This window comes from Pollicipes pollicipes, unplaced genomic scaffold (genome assembly GCF_011947565.3).
Source record: "Pollicipes pollicipes isolate AB1234 unplaced genomic scaffold, Ppol_2.1 Scaffold_3447;HRSCAF=4054_pilon_pilon_pilon, whole genome shotgun sequence".
Classification (NCBI taxonomy): Eukaryota; Metazoa; Arthropoda; class Thecostraca; order Pollicipedomorpha; family Pollicipedidae; genus Pollicipes; species Pollicipes pollicipes.
Genome location: NW_023596297.1, coordinates 39,556,429 through 39,572,326, shown reverse-complemented (window position 1 = coordinate 39,572,326; position 15,898 = coordinate 39,556,429). Strand labels below are relative to the sequence as shown.

The following is a 15,898-nucleotide window of genomic DNA, read 5'->3' as shown; positions in this document are numbered from 1 at the left end:
CATGGGCATTACATGGTTGATGAGCTGGTGTCCTCACTACACAAGAGGAATGGAACATGTTTTATACAGGAACAGTGCAGTTTGACAACTCTACATTGAAATTGCATGTTCTTGGCTTTCACATCTCAATCATTCTGGTATGGTGCATTGATGGACCACCTTATTTTTGAACTCCAAAGTGCAGGAGCATAGCAATTTTCTCCATCATCACTTACCACCAATATAACATTCAAAGAACATCACAATAGGGCCATACCACCCTTAGCCTTAATGCACCACAAAGCAAATGTTCAAGGCAACACTGTTTTGGTGTTTAAGTTACACAGGTCTTACATCTTCCAAACACTCACCAAGCTTGATTAACTGCCTTATGTCAACACTAGAGTCTTCGAGGTATGCGGATTGCTAGTTAAAGAATCCTCCACTTAAGGGCCCATGCATCTAAACTCAATAGACTTCAATACAGTGGAAGCATACGTGTCCAATACAGAATATTCCATACATCATCCAATTAAGTCCGTACACTACCGTATACATGGAGAGGGTGATTGAGGGAATGTGAGGAAACTGTAACAAATGTGACAAGGGTATGTTGGTAATTTTTTTACTTGGGTACCTGTACGGCCGACGGAGGGAAGAGTTACGCTGGCTGCAGGGTTTCGAGTACCGTCGTGCTGGGGAAATGCTGTGAGGCATCAGCTGACATTGTGACGTCACTGAAAATGGTTTTGCGTCGATCGGGATCGGGGTTCTTTTGGGCCGACTGAAGGCCATGAGGCTTTTGCTATTGATATGATGTCCCTGGTATTCGGCTGAATATGTGACGTCACTGGTCGTGAGTTTTTAAGGCTCTTTTAGGCCCACTGAATGCCGTAAGGCATCAGCTGGGGATGTGTCGTCACTGGTATTCGATTAAACATCAGGCGCGACCGGCCTCGTCCCATCTTTACTTTTTGTACCTGTCTGATGCAAGCATTTGCGAGCCGCATAAGGGTTTGACCGAATCACCTTAATGTGTGACGTCACTAATCATCACTTTGTACGAGTACACTTAGGCCCCGCGGCCACGGCGTGTCATCGTCCGCGAAGTATCACGGGATGGCGTGACGTCACTGGTATTTGAATAAAAACTGGGCGCAACAGGCCGTGCTTCATTTTTACCTTTGTACCTGTCTACTGCGAGCATTGGCGTGCTGGATGAAAGCCGCCGAACCACCTGAGTGTGTTCCGTCACTGGTCATGAGTTTCACTGGTGCTTTTGGGCCATTTGAAGGACACAAGGTGTCAGCTAACGACGTCACTGCTATACGACTGATTGTAAAGCGTCAATGGTCGTGGGTTTTCACGGGCCGTTTAGGACCGACGAAATACCGTAAGGCATCAGCTTGCGATACAACGTCACTGGTACTCGGCTGAACATCAGGCAACAGGCCATGCTCCATCTATACCTTTCATACATATCCCCCGCAAGTATTGACGGATTTTTTGCGGCCAACTGAATACCATAAAGCATCAGCTAACGACGTGACGTCAGTGGCATTCGACTGTGTATGATGCCTCTGGTCATGAGATTTTACGGCCTCTTTTGGACCGACGAAAGGTCATACGGCATTAACTAACGATGTGACGTCACTGGTATTCGAATAAACTTCAGCCGCGACAGGCCATGTTTCACTTTTACGTTTGGTACCTGTCCATTGCAAGTATTGCCGTGCTGAAGGAAGGCTCTGCCGAATTACCTGAGTGTGCAACGTCACTGGCCATTAATTTGTATACTCTCTTGAACCCACTATAGGCCACAAGACATCACCTGAGGATATGATGTCACTGGGATTCGACTAGACATCATGCGCAACAGGCCATGCTCTATCTTTACTTTTCGTACCTGTCTACTGCAAGCATTCGAATGCTACACCGGGGCGATGCTGAATCCTCTCAGTGTGTGACGTCACTGGTCATGTGTTTATACCGGTTCACTTGGGCTGCCCTACGACCACAAAGCATCATGTCCCGTGGAGTATCACGGAAAGATATCACATCACTGGTATTCGGCTTAACATCAAGCGCAACAGGTCATGCTCCATCTTTGCCTTTAATACTTGTCTCTTGGAAGTATTGGCGTGCTGAATGAAGGCTCTGTCGAATCTCCTGAGTGTGTAGCGTCACTGGTCAAGAGCTTTTTACGGGCTCTTTTGTAACTCCTATGCGGTATAATACATCAGCTAACGATATGACGTCACTGGTGTTCGACTTAACATCAGGCGCAACAGGTCATGTTCCATCTTTGCCTTTCGTACCTATAGAAGTATTGGCAAGCTGAAGGATGGCTCTGCCGAATCACCTGAGTGTGCGACGTCTCGGTTTTTTACAAGTTATTTTTGGCTGAGTAAAAGCCATAAAGCATCAGCTAACGAAATGTCGCCACTGGTAGTCCACTGAGTGTGTGACATCACTGGCCATGAGTTTTTACGGGCCTTTTTGGACCGACTTTACGCCATTAGGCATCAGATAACAAAATGACGTCAATGGTATTCAAATAAGCACCAGATGTAATAAGCCATGTTTTGTCTGTATCTTTCGCACCTATCAACTTAGAGTTTTCGCGCGACACATAGAAGTTCTGCCGAATTACGTATGGCGTAACTATGGTGCGTATGGTGTAGCTAGTTATGAGGTTACGCGGGTTTACTCGGGCTGACTGAAGGACGTCAAACATCAGCTGACGATATGACGTCACTGGTATTCGACTAAACTCCAGGCGCGACAGGCTATGTTCCATCTTTACCTTTCGTACCTGTCTATTGCCAGCATTGGCGTGCTGAAGGAGGGCTCTGGAATCTCCTGGGTGTGTAACGTCGCATGGTCATGAGTTTTTTTCTGGCTCTTTGGAACCTCCAATAGGCTATAAGACATCAGCTTACAATATGACGTCACTGGTATTTGACTTAACCTCAGGCGCGACAGGCCATATTTCATCTTTACCTTTCGTACCTGGTTACTGCAAGTATTCGCGTGCTATATGAAGGCTTTGCCGATTCACCTGAGTATGTGACGTCACTGATTATGAGTTAGTAGGTCACTTGGCCACCCTAGGCTACAAGGCATGATATCCCGGAAGCATCACCGAATAATATGACGTCACCGGCATGACACCAAATATGAGGCGCAACAGGCCATAGACTATATTTACCTTTCGTACCTGTCTACTGCAGCATTCGCAAGCTATATCAAGGCGATGCCGAATCATCTTAGTGTGTGATGTCACTGGTCATGAGTTTGTGCGGATTCTCTTGGGCCGCCCAATGCCACACAACATGATATCCCGTGAAGCATCACGGGATGATATGACGTCACTGGTATACGACTTCACATCAAGCGCAACAGGCCATGTTCCATCTTTACTTTTCGTACCTGTCTATTATAAATATTGGCGTGCTGAATGAAGGCTCTGTCGAGTCTCCTGAGTGTGAAACGTCACTGCTCAAGAGTTTTTACGGGCTCATTTCAAGCTCCTATACGGCATAATGGATCAGCTGACGATATCACGTCACTGGTGTCCGACTTAACATCAGGCATAACAGGCCATGTTCTGTCTTTACCTTTCGTCCCTGTCTATAACAAGTATTGACGTGCTGAATGCAGGCTTTGTCGAGTCTCCTGAGTGTGGGTGAATACTCAGGTGAATCGGCATAGCGTTCATATTGCACGTGAATGCTTGCAGTAACCAGGTACGAAAAGTAAAGATGGAACATGGCCTGTTGCGCCTGAGGTTAAATAAAAAGCCAGTGACGTCACATCGTCAGATGATGCTTGATGTCCTTCAATCAGCCCGGGTAAACCCGTGTAAACTCATGACCAGTTGCATCACACGCTCAGGTGATTGGGCAGAGCCATTATGTGGCGCGCGAATACTTGCAGTAGATAGGAACGAACGGTAAAGATGAAACATGGCTTACTGCACCTGATTGTTAATTGAATACCAGTGACGTCACATCGCTATCTGATGCCTAATGGCCTTAGGTCGGCCCAAAAAGGCCCGCAAAAACTCATGACCAGTGACGTCACACATTCAGTGGATTACCAGTGACGACATACCATTGGCTGATGCCTTTTGGCTTTCACTCAGCCAAAACTAGCCCGTAAAAACTCATGACCACACACTCAGGTGATCCGGCAGAGCCATCATTCAGCTCGTCTATTGTTTAACAGACGCGAAAGGCAACGATGGAACATGACCTGTTGTGCCTAACGTTAAATCGAACACCAGTGACGTCATATCGTCAGCTGATGCATCATACAATATAGGGGATTGAAAAAGCCCATAAAAACTCTTAACCAGTGACGTTACACACTCAGGAGATTCAACAGTCTTCATTCAGCACGCCAATGCTTGTAAAAGACGGGTACGAAAGGTAAAAATGTGGCATGGAACGTTGCATCATTCCGCGATGCCTCACGGGATATGATGCTTTGTCACATTGGGCGGCCCAAGTGCACCCGTATAAACTCATGACCGGTGACGTCACACACTCAGATGCTCATCATCGCCTTGATACAGCACGCAAATGCTTGCAGTAGACAGGTACGAAAGATAAAGATAGAACATGGCCTGTTATGCATGTCTAGCCAAAAACCAGTGACGTCATATAGTCAGCTGATGTGGTATGGCCTATAGTGGGTTCAAAACAGTCTATGGAAATTCATGGTCAGTGACGTTACACACTGAGGTAATTCGGCAGAGCCTTACTTCAGCATGCCAATCCTTGCAATGGACAGGTACCAAAGGTAAAGGTGGAGCATGGCCTGTCGCGCATGAACTTTAATCAACCACCAGTGACGTCACATCGTCAGTTCATGCCGTATGACCTTCTGTCTGCCAAAAAGAGGCCGTCCAATCTCATGACCAGTGGCATCACACACAGTCGCATGCCAATGACGTCACATCGTTAGCTTATGCTTTATGGCCTTTAGTTGGCACCCAAAAATCCATAAAAACTCATGGCCAGTGACGTCACACATACACAGGTCATTCGGCAGAGCCTCCCTCCAGCACGCCAATACTTGCAGCAGACAGGTACGACAGGTATAGATGAAGCATGGCCTGCTGCCTGATGTTCAGCGAAATATCCGTGACGTCATATCGTCAGCCGATGCCTCACGGCATTCAGCCGGTCCTAAAGAGCCCGTGAAAACCCACGACCATTGACGTCACACTATCAGTCGTATAGCAGTGACGTCCTTAGCTGATACCATGTGGTCTTCAGTGGGCCCAAAAACGCCGGTGAAACTCATGACCAGTGACGTTACACACTCAGGCGATTTGGTAGCTTTCATTTAGCACGCCAATGCTTGCAGTATACAGGTACAAAGGTAAAAATGAAGCATGGCCTGCTGCGACCAATATTTAGTCGAACATCAGTCACGTCACGCCATCCGATGATACTTCACGGAACATGACATACCGCGTCCGTGGGGCCTACGTGCACTCGTATCAAGTGATAATTAGTGACATCACACATTCAGGTGATTCGGTCAAACCTTTATTCGGCACAAAAATGCTTGCAACAGACAGGTACGAAAGATAAAGATGGAATGAGGCCTGTTGAGCCTGATGTTTAATCGAGTACCAGTGGCGGCATATCGTCAGGTGATGCCCTACGGCATTCATTTGACCCGAAAGAGCCCTAAAACCTCGCGACCAGTGACGTCATTTACGCAGTTGAATACCGGTGACACATCGCCAGCAAATGCCTTATGGCCTTTCGTCGGCCCAAAAGACTCCCGATCAACGCAAAATCATTTTCAGTGACGTCACAATGTCAGCTGACGCCTCACAGCATTTCCCCCGTACGACAGTACACGGACCCTGCACCCGGCGCAGCCCTTCCCTCCGCCGGCCGTACAGGTACCCAAGTAAAAGAAGCCGGTATGTTTTGGGCAATATCATTCTATGCTCAGGTATAGTTGCAGACTATGCGAACAATATTTTAAAAGCACACCATAACCTTTGGGTCTCATGATGTTGGCTTCCTTTCACAGCAAAGATTACCGTTTTTTTTTTTTGCTTTGGTACCTGCACGGCCGACGGAGGGAAGAGCTACGCTGGCTGCAGGGTTCGTGTACCGTCGTGCTGGGGAAATCCTGAGGCATCAGCTGACGTGTCGATCGGGGTTCTTTTGGGCCGACTGAGGGCCATAAGGCATTTGCTGGCGATATGATGTCACTGGTATTCGACTGGGTATGTGACGTCACTGGTCGTGACGTTTTAGGGCACTTTCGGGTCAAATGAACGCCGTAGGGCATCACCTGACGATATGCGTCACTGGTATTCGATTAAACATCAGGCGCAACAGCCCTTGCTCCATCTTTACCTTTCGTACCGGTCTGCTGCAAGCATTGGCGTGCTGAAGGGAGGCTCTGACGAATGACCTGCGCATGTGTGACGTCACTGGCCATGAGTTTTTATGGATTTTTGGGGGCCAACTGAAGGCCATAATGCATTAGCTAACGATGTGACGTCACTTGCGTTCGACTGTGCGATGTCACTAGTCATGAGCTTTTACGGCCTCTTTTGGGCCGACGAAAGGGCATACAGCATTAACTGACGGTGTGACGTCACTGGTGTTCGAATAAACTTCAGGCGCGACAGGCTATGTTCCACCTTTACCTTTGGTACGTGTCCATTGCAAGCATTGGCATACTGAGGGAAGGCTCCGCCGAATTACCTGAATGTGCAACGTCACTTACCATTAATTTTTATAGACTGTTTCGAACCTACTATAGGCCAAGCCACATCAGCTGACCATATGACGTCATTGGTTTTCGAACAAACATCATGCGCAACAGGCCATGCTCTATTTTTACCTTTCGTACCTGTCTACTGCAGGCATTCGCGTGCTATATCAAGGCGATGCTGAACCATATGAGTGTGTGACGTCACCGGTCATGGCTTTATACAGGTTCACTTGGGCCGCCCAATGCAACAAAGCATCATATCCCGTGAAGCATCGCGGATGATATGACGTCACTGGTATTCGACTTAACATCAAGCGCAACAGACCATGATCCATCTTTACCTTTCGTACCCGTCTTTTACAAGTATTGGCGCGCTGAATGAAGACTGTCCAATCTGCTGAGTGTGTAACGTCACTGGTTAAGAGTTTTTGCGGGTCTTTTCAACCCCCTATATCGTATAATGCATCAGCTGTTGATATGACGTCACTGGTGTCCGACTTATTATCAGGCGCAACAGGTCATGTTCCATCTTTGCCTTTCGCACCCGCTTAAGTACTGGCGAGCTTAATGGTGGCTCTGCTAAATCACCTGAGTGTGTGGTCATGAGTTTTTACAGGGTATTTTTGGCTGAGTAAAAGCCATAAGATATCAGCTAACGTTATCTCGTCACTGGTAATCCACTGAGTGTGTGACGTCACTGGTCGTGAGTTTTTACGGGCCTTGTTGGGCCGAGTTAAGGCCATTAGGCATCAGATAACGATGTGACATCACTGGCATGCAATTAAGCATCAGGTGAAATAAGCCATGTTTCGTCTTTACCTTTCGCACCTATCTACTGCAAGTATTCGCGCGCCACATAAAGGCTCTGCCCTTATCACCTGAGCGTGTGGTGTAACTGGTCATGAGTTTAGACGGGTTTACTCGGGCTGACTGAAGGACATCAGACATCATCTGACGGTGCGACGTCACTGGTATTCAAGCAACCACCAGGCGCGACAGGCCATGTTCGCCTTTACCTTTCGTACCTGTGTATGGTAAGCATTGGCGTGCTGAAGGAAGGCCCTGTGGAATCTCTTGAGTGTGTAACGTCACTGGACATGATTTTTTACGGGCTGTTTTGAACCTCCTATAGGGTATAAGACATAAGCTGACGATATGACGTCACTGGTATTTGACTTAATCTCAGGCGCAACAGGCTACATTCCATCTTTACTTTTCGTACCTGGCTACTGCAAGCATTCACGTGCTATATGAAGGCTCTGCCGATTCACCTGCGTATTCACCCACACTCAGGAGACTCGACAGAGCCTTCATTCAGTACGCCGATACTTGTGATGGACAGGTACGAAAGTTAAAGATAGAACATGGCCTGTTGCGCCTGATGTTAAGTCCGACACCAGTGACCTCATATCGTCAGCTGATGCATTATGCCGTATAGGGGCTTGAAATGAGCCCGTAAAAACTCTTGCCCAGTGACGTTACACACTCAGGAGATTCGACGGAGCCTTCATTCAGCATGCCAATACTTCCAAGAGACAGGTACCAAAGGTAAAGATGGAACATGACGTGCTGCGCTTGATGTTTAGCCGAATACCAGTGATGTGATATCTTCCCGTGATACTCCACGGGATATGATGCTTTGTGGTCTTGGGCGGCCCAAGTGAACCAGCATAAGCTCATGGCCAGTGACGTCACACACTAAGACGATTCAGCATCGCCTTGGTGTAACACTTGAATGCTTGCAGTACACAGGTACGAAAAGTAAAGATAGAGCATGGCCTGTTGTGCACGATGTCTAGTCGAAAGCCAGTGACATCATATCGTCAGATGATGTCTTGTGGCCTACAGTGGGTTCAAAAGAGTATACACATTAATGGTCAGTGACGTCACACACTCAGGTAATTCGGCAGAGCCTTCCTTCAGCGTGCCAATTCTTGTGATGGACAGGTACCAAAGGTAAAGGTGGAACATGGCCTGTCGCGCCGGAGTTTATTCGAATACCAGTGACGTCACATCATCAGGTAATACCGTATGACCCTTCGTCGTCCCATATGAGACAGTAAAATCTCATGACCAGGGACATCACATACAGTCGAATGCCAGTGACGTCACACCGTTAGCTAATGCTTTGTGGTCTTTATTTGGCAAAAAAACACCAATACTTGCAGTAGACAGGTACGAAAGGCATACACGGAACATGGCCCGTTGTCTGGTGCTCAGCCGAATACCAGTGACGTCATACCGCCGGCTGATGCCTCTGATGCCGCTGCTAAGTGAGCAGCGGTAGCACCATATACCCGGTTTTTGCCTATCCCTGCCAGAGATTTTTACCCGGCAGACAAGACCTTCCTGAGAGGCAAATTGCAGCGTTGTTGGGACCAGGTGGGTGGCAATAAGCTCAGGGCGATAAAGACAGAGTTGGGCTTGTGGTCGTCATGCTCTCGCAGTGTGCGGTGGGAAGAGGTGGTTTTATGCAGGCTGCGCATTGGGCATACTTATGCCACCCATGGCCATCTGTTGCATGGGACCGACAAGCCCCTATGCCAGCGGTGTGGCGCCGTCCTCACTGTCCATCACGTCATTATATCATGTCCATGCCTCATCGAAGAACGACGACGTCACTTTGGTTCACAGGCTTCGACCCTGGCGATTAACGATGGGCTTGGTGACAGTTCCTCCTTTCTTGATCCCAAACAGCTCTTGTCGGTTTTAAAAGATATTTATTTTCAAGTCATTTTCACACCGTACTAATTAAGTAACAGCATAGTTATGGGCGCAAAATGACCACTACAGTCGACGCACCCGAAAACTCCAATGAACAACAACAACAACTATGTAGACCACTTCAAGCATCTCTGCACTAGGTGTTTCAAAGCTCTAGACATCCTTAAGGTGATCTCACGTATGATGTATGGGGGGGACCACAAAGGTTTGATCATGCTGTTTCACTCATCGATTAGGTCCAAACTCGGCTGTGCACGCACAATCTACGACTCGGCCTGCGAATCCAGCAAGAAGATGCTGGACAACATTCATCATCGAGGAATACGTATTTCCACCGGTGCTTTCCGCACGTCACCCACGACAAGCCTGCTAGTGGATACCAATGGGCCACCACTGGACCTGAGGCGCCGTTATTTAGCTATGCGGTACGCGATCAGGATATACTCATTTCGCACGCACGCAGCGCAGGATACGATCTTCTCCGCAGATCTGGTGTGTTTATTTTGTCAGGGAAGGTTACGGTAAACAAGGCCACTCTGTGTACGTGTAAGTGAATGGCTCTGTGCCGCTGGAGCTGATGTGCACCAAATACAGCCTCGCGTTCTTTCGTTCGCAGAACCATGGCTAGCCTTACCACACACTTGTGAGTCATCACTCGCCAGGTTCGCCAAGGGACTGACGAACGCTGCTGAGATGAGAAATGAATCTCGAAAGCTCATGTGCACAATGCACAGACGGTCAGCGTACTCCTGCACGGATGGATCCAAAACGAACCTGGGTACCGGATGCGCATTCGTGTCGTGTGGCTCTGAACTGATTAGGTTACCGTCATCGGCGTCCGTTTTTACTGCGGAACTTCTCGCCATCCTGAACTGTCTTGACTACATTTTACGATATACCTTGCCGTCGTGCACAGTGTTTACTGACTCGCCAGCCCGGCTTTGAACATCCAAAACACATAGACGGCAGACACATATCTAGCGCAAGGGACGTAAACTTCAGCCTGTGGCAGAGAGGCCAGCAGGCAGCGCTGGGTCAGATCTGCAGTCACGCTGGCCTGGCCGGAGACAAGTCAGCTGACCAGGCTGCGAAGGCAAGCACCCTGCTGCCGTCCAGCGGCGCTGTACGAGCTCCTGCGAGCAAACTGTACGCGTCAATGGAACTCTACGTTACAACGGAACGGTAGACAAGGTTGGGTCAGGAGAGCGGCCAGAACAAGCTCAAATCCGTTAAACCCAGGATAGGGCACTGGTCGTCCGAACTTCGTATGTCGAGAAAAGGAGTCATATTGGCTCGCCTACGTATTGGCCATATCACTCATTCCGACCGAGCAACGCAGCAGATTCCTCTACATGCAATATGTGCGGCGAGATCCTCACTGTCTGGTAGTGACACTGACATGCACTGGTAGAATGTGCACCTCTAGTTGCTGAGAGACAACACTCCTTTGGACGTAAAGTTACTCTGACTTCACTCATAGGCGAACATCCGGAGATCGACCTTCGTGACATGGTACTGCTGTTAGCTGCTGTTGGAATCTGCATAATATACTCAACTCAATAGCACCCTAAAGTCGCCGTGTAATCAAAAGATGAAGAGAGCGCAAAATGGACTCGGCGGCTGACGCGCTCTATAGAACCAATCAACATTATCATACAATACTACATACTTCAAGCTCATGTGCGTAGCCACAGCAATCATATATGGAAGCCTAGCGGATTGAATAAGCTTCGTATAAACGCACCTGTTTTGTGAAGCTGAAATGGTGCATTTGCACCTCTTCTTTGCGTACTGAACGGTGAAATGTGCCCACAGATTATCATTATGTGCCTCTGTGATTGTTTGGTGTATCTATTTATATATTCACAAGAAATGTGTCCGCAGTGTACTTGGCATTGCATCCCATTTGCTTGACGCCGCTCAACATACCACAACTTTCACGATAAAGCACATGTTTTTTTATGGAATGTAAAGCGAAACTTGAGCACCACTCCATGCATCATCCCAGAAAATAGTTCTCGACCTTTCCCTCAAAACGCTTAGGCACATGCGCTCCTCCTGATAACAACTTTCCCGTTCACTTCATCAAACACGCATTGCGAGCCAGCTGTACTTCTGGGAAACACTGCTCCAAGCTGTTGTGCCACTGATGGGAAGGCGACACTGACGCGCTTGAGCTGGAAGGTATGACAAATGAAACGACCATAGTGTCAATGACACGCGCAATGAGGTTTATTGCAAAGACGTTGCTAGTTGAGCTGGCTCCTTAGTGACCAAATTCGTCTAGGATGATTCGATCTTTGTTCACAGCTGAGAAGTGAAAAAAATTACACAGCATACAAAGCTTTAACCACTTGCACTCTCAAGCATCAGAAAAATGCCCCGATCCCGGGTGTCACAGTCTCCGTAGGCCACGCGGCCATGGCCTTCTTGCTAATGTGGTAGACAGTGGCCGCTGATTGGACGAAAATGGCAGCGCCTCTGAAAAGTGGCTTTGAAGCGCTTAAGGACGCCAATTCATACCTTTCGAACGTAGCCCAGAAGCATATTTCACCCGCGCAACATATGTATTTATAACAGGAATGGATTAGCATTCATAGCACTGTGAACCGGCGCCGCAGTTTGGTGGTGGAACTAGACAAGTAACGATACAATCTCTCAATCTTGTGACTTGCACTTTGTATGACTTCGAACAATATCATCAAGGTTATACATGTTAAATTTACGCCCCGGTCTAATTTAGGACGGTACGAATTCACTTTGAAAGACTTTCGAAGGCATCATTTCACGACCGCTGTTTTATCGCGCCAGGCGTCCACCGCCCGGTGTTTGCCCGCCAACGCCGCTCGGTTTGATGGAAACTACAACCGCTGTCATCGGCGTTCTTACTTTTAAGAATGCAAGCCCCGTAGACTTAAAACTTTTTATGCAACATGCTGCTCCGGAACAAGGATGGATGCAGTGCTGTAATTTCCTAAAATGGGTTGGCACGGGAGGCTAAGCCAATGAAGTTGATCCAATGTGCCCCCAAACCCTGATTTCTCCTCGAATTTCGGCCGCTTTGATTTGTGTTCCTATTGTCAAAGGTGAAATGAAAAACAACCAATATTTGGTCTGTTCCAAGGTTTTTTTGATGTTGAAGAATGACTAGGTGATGCGAGATTGATAATAATATATGAAGGCGATGATGCAAACATAGGTACGTTTATGACCAACTGCACCGGCAGTTCGCACCTCAGCTGCATTTCATTGACCCGATATTTCCTCGATGATTCATAAGCATTGGGACGGGAGGAGGGGGCGGGGGGAGGGGGGATCAGAAGAGCATCGAAGGGGCTTAAGGGATTTGCTCCACATTTGTATGAGAGTTTTGAAATTATAAAGCCACCTTGATGATCGTGTGATCCAGCCCCCAGCCTTCCCCTTCTTAAGGCCTAAAACGCTTAAGTTTCTGGGTTGCACCCCCGCGAAGATGTGCAGACTATTTTGTGCAGATTATTTCAAGGCTGTTCAGGCATGCATGGCACGATGACATCGCCATTCAAATTCTGCCACCCCATAAGCCATGCGCTGTTCAAGGCGTGAAGAACATTTTCGTCCAATCATTCACATCTGGCGTCCGCGAGCACCATCTCCGACTCTAGTGGATGTCCTTCAATCACGAATCACATTCTTTGCTTCATAATATAAAAAGTTGGACAAGGCTGCTAGTCATTACGGAAATAGACTTGCAATCGGTTAACTCAAAGGAAATATTACACATATGGAAATTTTTAAGCAAGCATCGGAAACGATGAACTAAGCTCACTTGGAGCTATTGGTGTATGCTATTATAAGCAGAAAGTACTGCTCTAAGCAGCGCAATGTCTCTGTTTAGGAAATATGATACTCAATACGCCATTGTTTGATTACGTTATCGTCCTTTGCTTCACTTTGATTGAGAGCCCCCTATCGACGGCCGTCACATCTGGAACTCGTTCTAATGAATGCCAGATATGAATAACTTGACAGTTATGCTTTCTTGGCCCTGATCGCCGCATAGCTAATGGAATGGCAGGATTTGAAAAGCGTTATCATAGCGTCATAGATGCCTGGTCGGCCGTTTTGTTTTCAATTTCCGACAAGATTTCGTACTGTATGGTGGCAAAATAGCGCATCTTGCTACAGCCTGTGGGTCATAAAATATCGCTGGATGATGCCAAAACACTCAGATAATAGCACAAAAGTATATCGTAGTCAACAAGACATAGCATTCGTGTAATTAAAAACATGCATCATGCAAGGTAAAAAGGAACATTTAAGTAAACCCGGTACGAACGTGGAAGTTTGGCAGGGTGACTATCTCAGTCAGCTGCGCTCAACTGAGCATGGCACCGCACATTCGCTGAACAACATGGCATCTCAGTCTTCATTTTCTTTGTTCGTTTTACCCCTGAAACAATTAGCAGAAACCCGCCTCCTTTAAAATTGATATAAGTCTAACATCCCATTTGTAATGTCCTACTTGTCCCTTGGCTCCAGAAGGTTGGGGGGGAGCCAAACTCACCGTTGGGGGGCAAATCGGATATTGAGGGGGGTAACAGTGGTCCACCCAAAAGAATACAAATCGACACCCGTGGTAAACAGTATGTTATGAACTAGGAGGCCCTGTTACAAAATAGGATGCGCCTGTCATGATCAAGAAGGGTCCCGGTATAAACCAAGAGACTTTTGTCATGGGCTGGGGTGCCTTGCTACCGACCAGGGGGGCACTTGTCACGGACTAGATGTGCCAACTATTGGACCACCTGCGGGCGATCAAGGATTATGTCGCGTCAATGAGGGCTCCTGCGTCAATCTAGGGTCAACTGCGCGGATCAGAAGGCCTCCGGTGTCAGGCAGAGGACCAATATGATATGATGCACCCCTTTAAAGGGTTCCAGAACTCTGGAGGACTCAGATCGGCCAGATGATCCTGCCCTGCGTGGCCAGAGTGACATCTGGAAGACAGGGTCATTCCATATTTTTTTCTGAAACTTTTACTGTTTTGCAGAGTCAAGTAATGAAACAAGCTACATTAAAAGGTCTAAGCCTACGCGCCCGCAATCTCGGCAGCAAGGATAGCCACGGCCTTTCAGTTTTACGGCTTGCAGTCTCCGTAAAACTGAACAGCGTTGGCCGCTGCAAGTAATACCAGGCGACAGGCGCCACGCGTGCGAAAACGACCGGCGTGAAATAATGGTTTCGAAAGTATAGAAATCAATTCATGCCGTTGAAGAAAAAATGGGTGCATTTTTACAATTTTGATGTTGTGCTCTGGAGAGATGAACAGCTACAGCAACACGAAAAATATAGATTCTAACTCATCTAGTTCCACCACCAGATTCCAGCACTAATTCGCGTAAAGGCCAATCATTTCCTATCATCAATGCTAAAATCGCATAGGTGAAATATACCCTGGACTACCCTCTTAATGCACAATTTGATGCCCTTAAGCTCTCAACAGCACCTCTCTCAAATGCATCATCATTTTCGTCTACCCGTTGGCCATCACTTGTGATGGGCGGCCTACGGAGATCAGCTGCAGGGCGGACGATGGGCGGCCGACGGAGATCAGCTGCAGGGCGGACGATGGGCGGCCGACGGAGATCAGCTGCGGGGCGGACGATGGGCGGCCGACGGAGACTGCAACGCTTGACACAGAGGCTGGTGTTGCCACGACTTGCTAGCGCGTATGCTCAAAGCTAAGTCACATAACATGCCACTTATCAATTCTGACGGAATGTTGAACATTTCTAGGCAACACTGGCTCAGCCATGTTAATGCAAAGTGTTGACCAATTGCGATTTAGATTCGTGGGGATTAGATTAGATTCGATTCGATTAGATTCGATTTAGATTCGAGATTAGATTAGATTCGCCCCTATTTTGAACAAGGCCGAGGGCACTACCATGAACTAGGAGACTCCCGTTATGAATTGGAAGGTCTCGATATGAGCCAGAAGGCACTTTTTGTTAATTAAGAGGCTACCGTTATCAATTAGGAAGCATCCCTTATGGACCAGGAGACCCGTTTTGGACAAGAATACCCCTATTATGAGCTGGAAGACCCCGTGGTGAACTAGGAGGTCGCGGTGAAAGGTAGGAGGCCGTTGTTATGAGCTTATCCGCTACGAGCTTGGATGCCTCCATAACGTAGTAGGAGGTCCGTTATGGGTGGGAGGCCCGATTATGAACAGGAAGCCCCTGTTATGAACTAAGAGGCCGTTGCCCTAGAATAGGAGGCATCTTATGCGGTAAGAATAGGACAAGTTTGCTTCTAAATGCGTAAACACTTGCTGTATGGATATGTAGGAGTTACCACCGTGTAGATGGTGACACCTGCACCTAGCTATGCAGCTCCATATCAAATTTCATTGCTATACCCTGGCTGGTTGGCCTTCTGGGTCAGTTAAAGTGTC

The 15,898-nt window shown here is 47.7% G+C and overlaps 1 protein-coding gene across 1 annotated transcript in view; it reads right to left on the bottom strand.

Annotated features, from left to right (window-relative positions):
- The window catches only part of LOC119092537 (uncharacterized), a 30,159-nt gene extending 29,509 nt beyond the window's left edge, over positions 1-650 (bottom strand). The window contains exon 1 of the mRNA XM_037215496.1: positions 617-650. The gene's annotated coding sequence lies outside the window, so the exon portion shown is untranslated. The remainder of the gene's footprint in view (positions 1-616) is intronic.
- Positions 651-15,898: the final 15,248 nt, after the last annotated feature.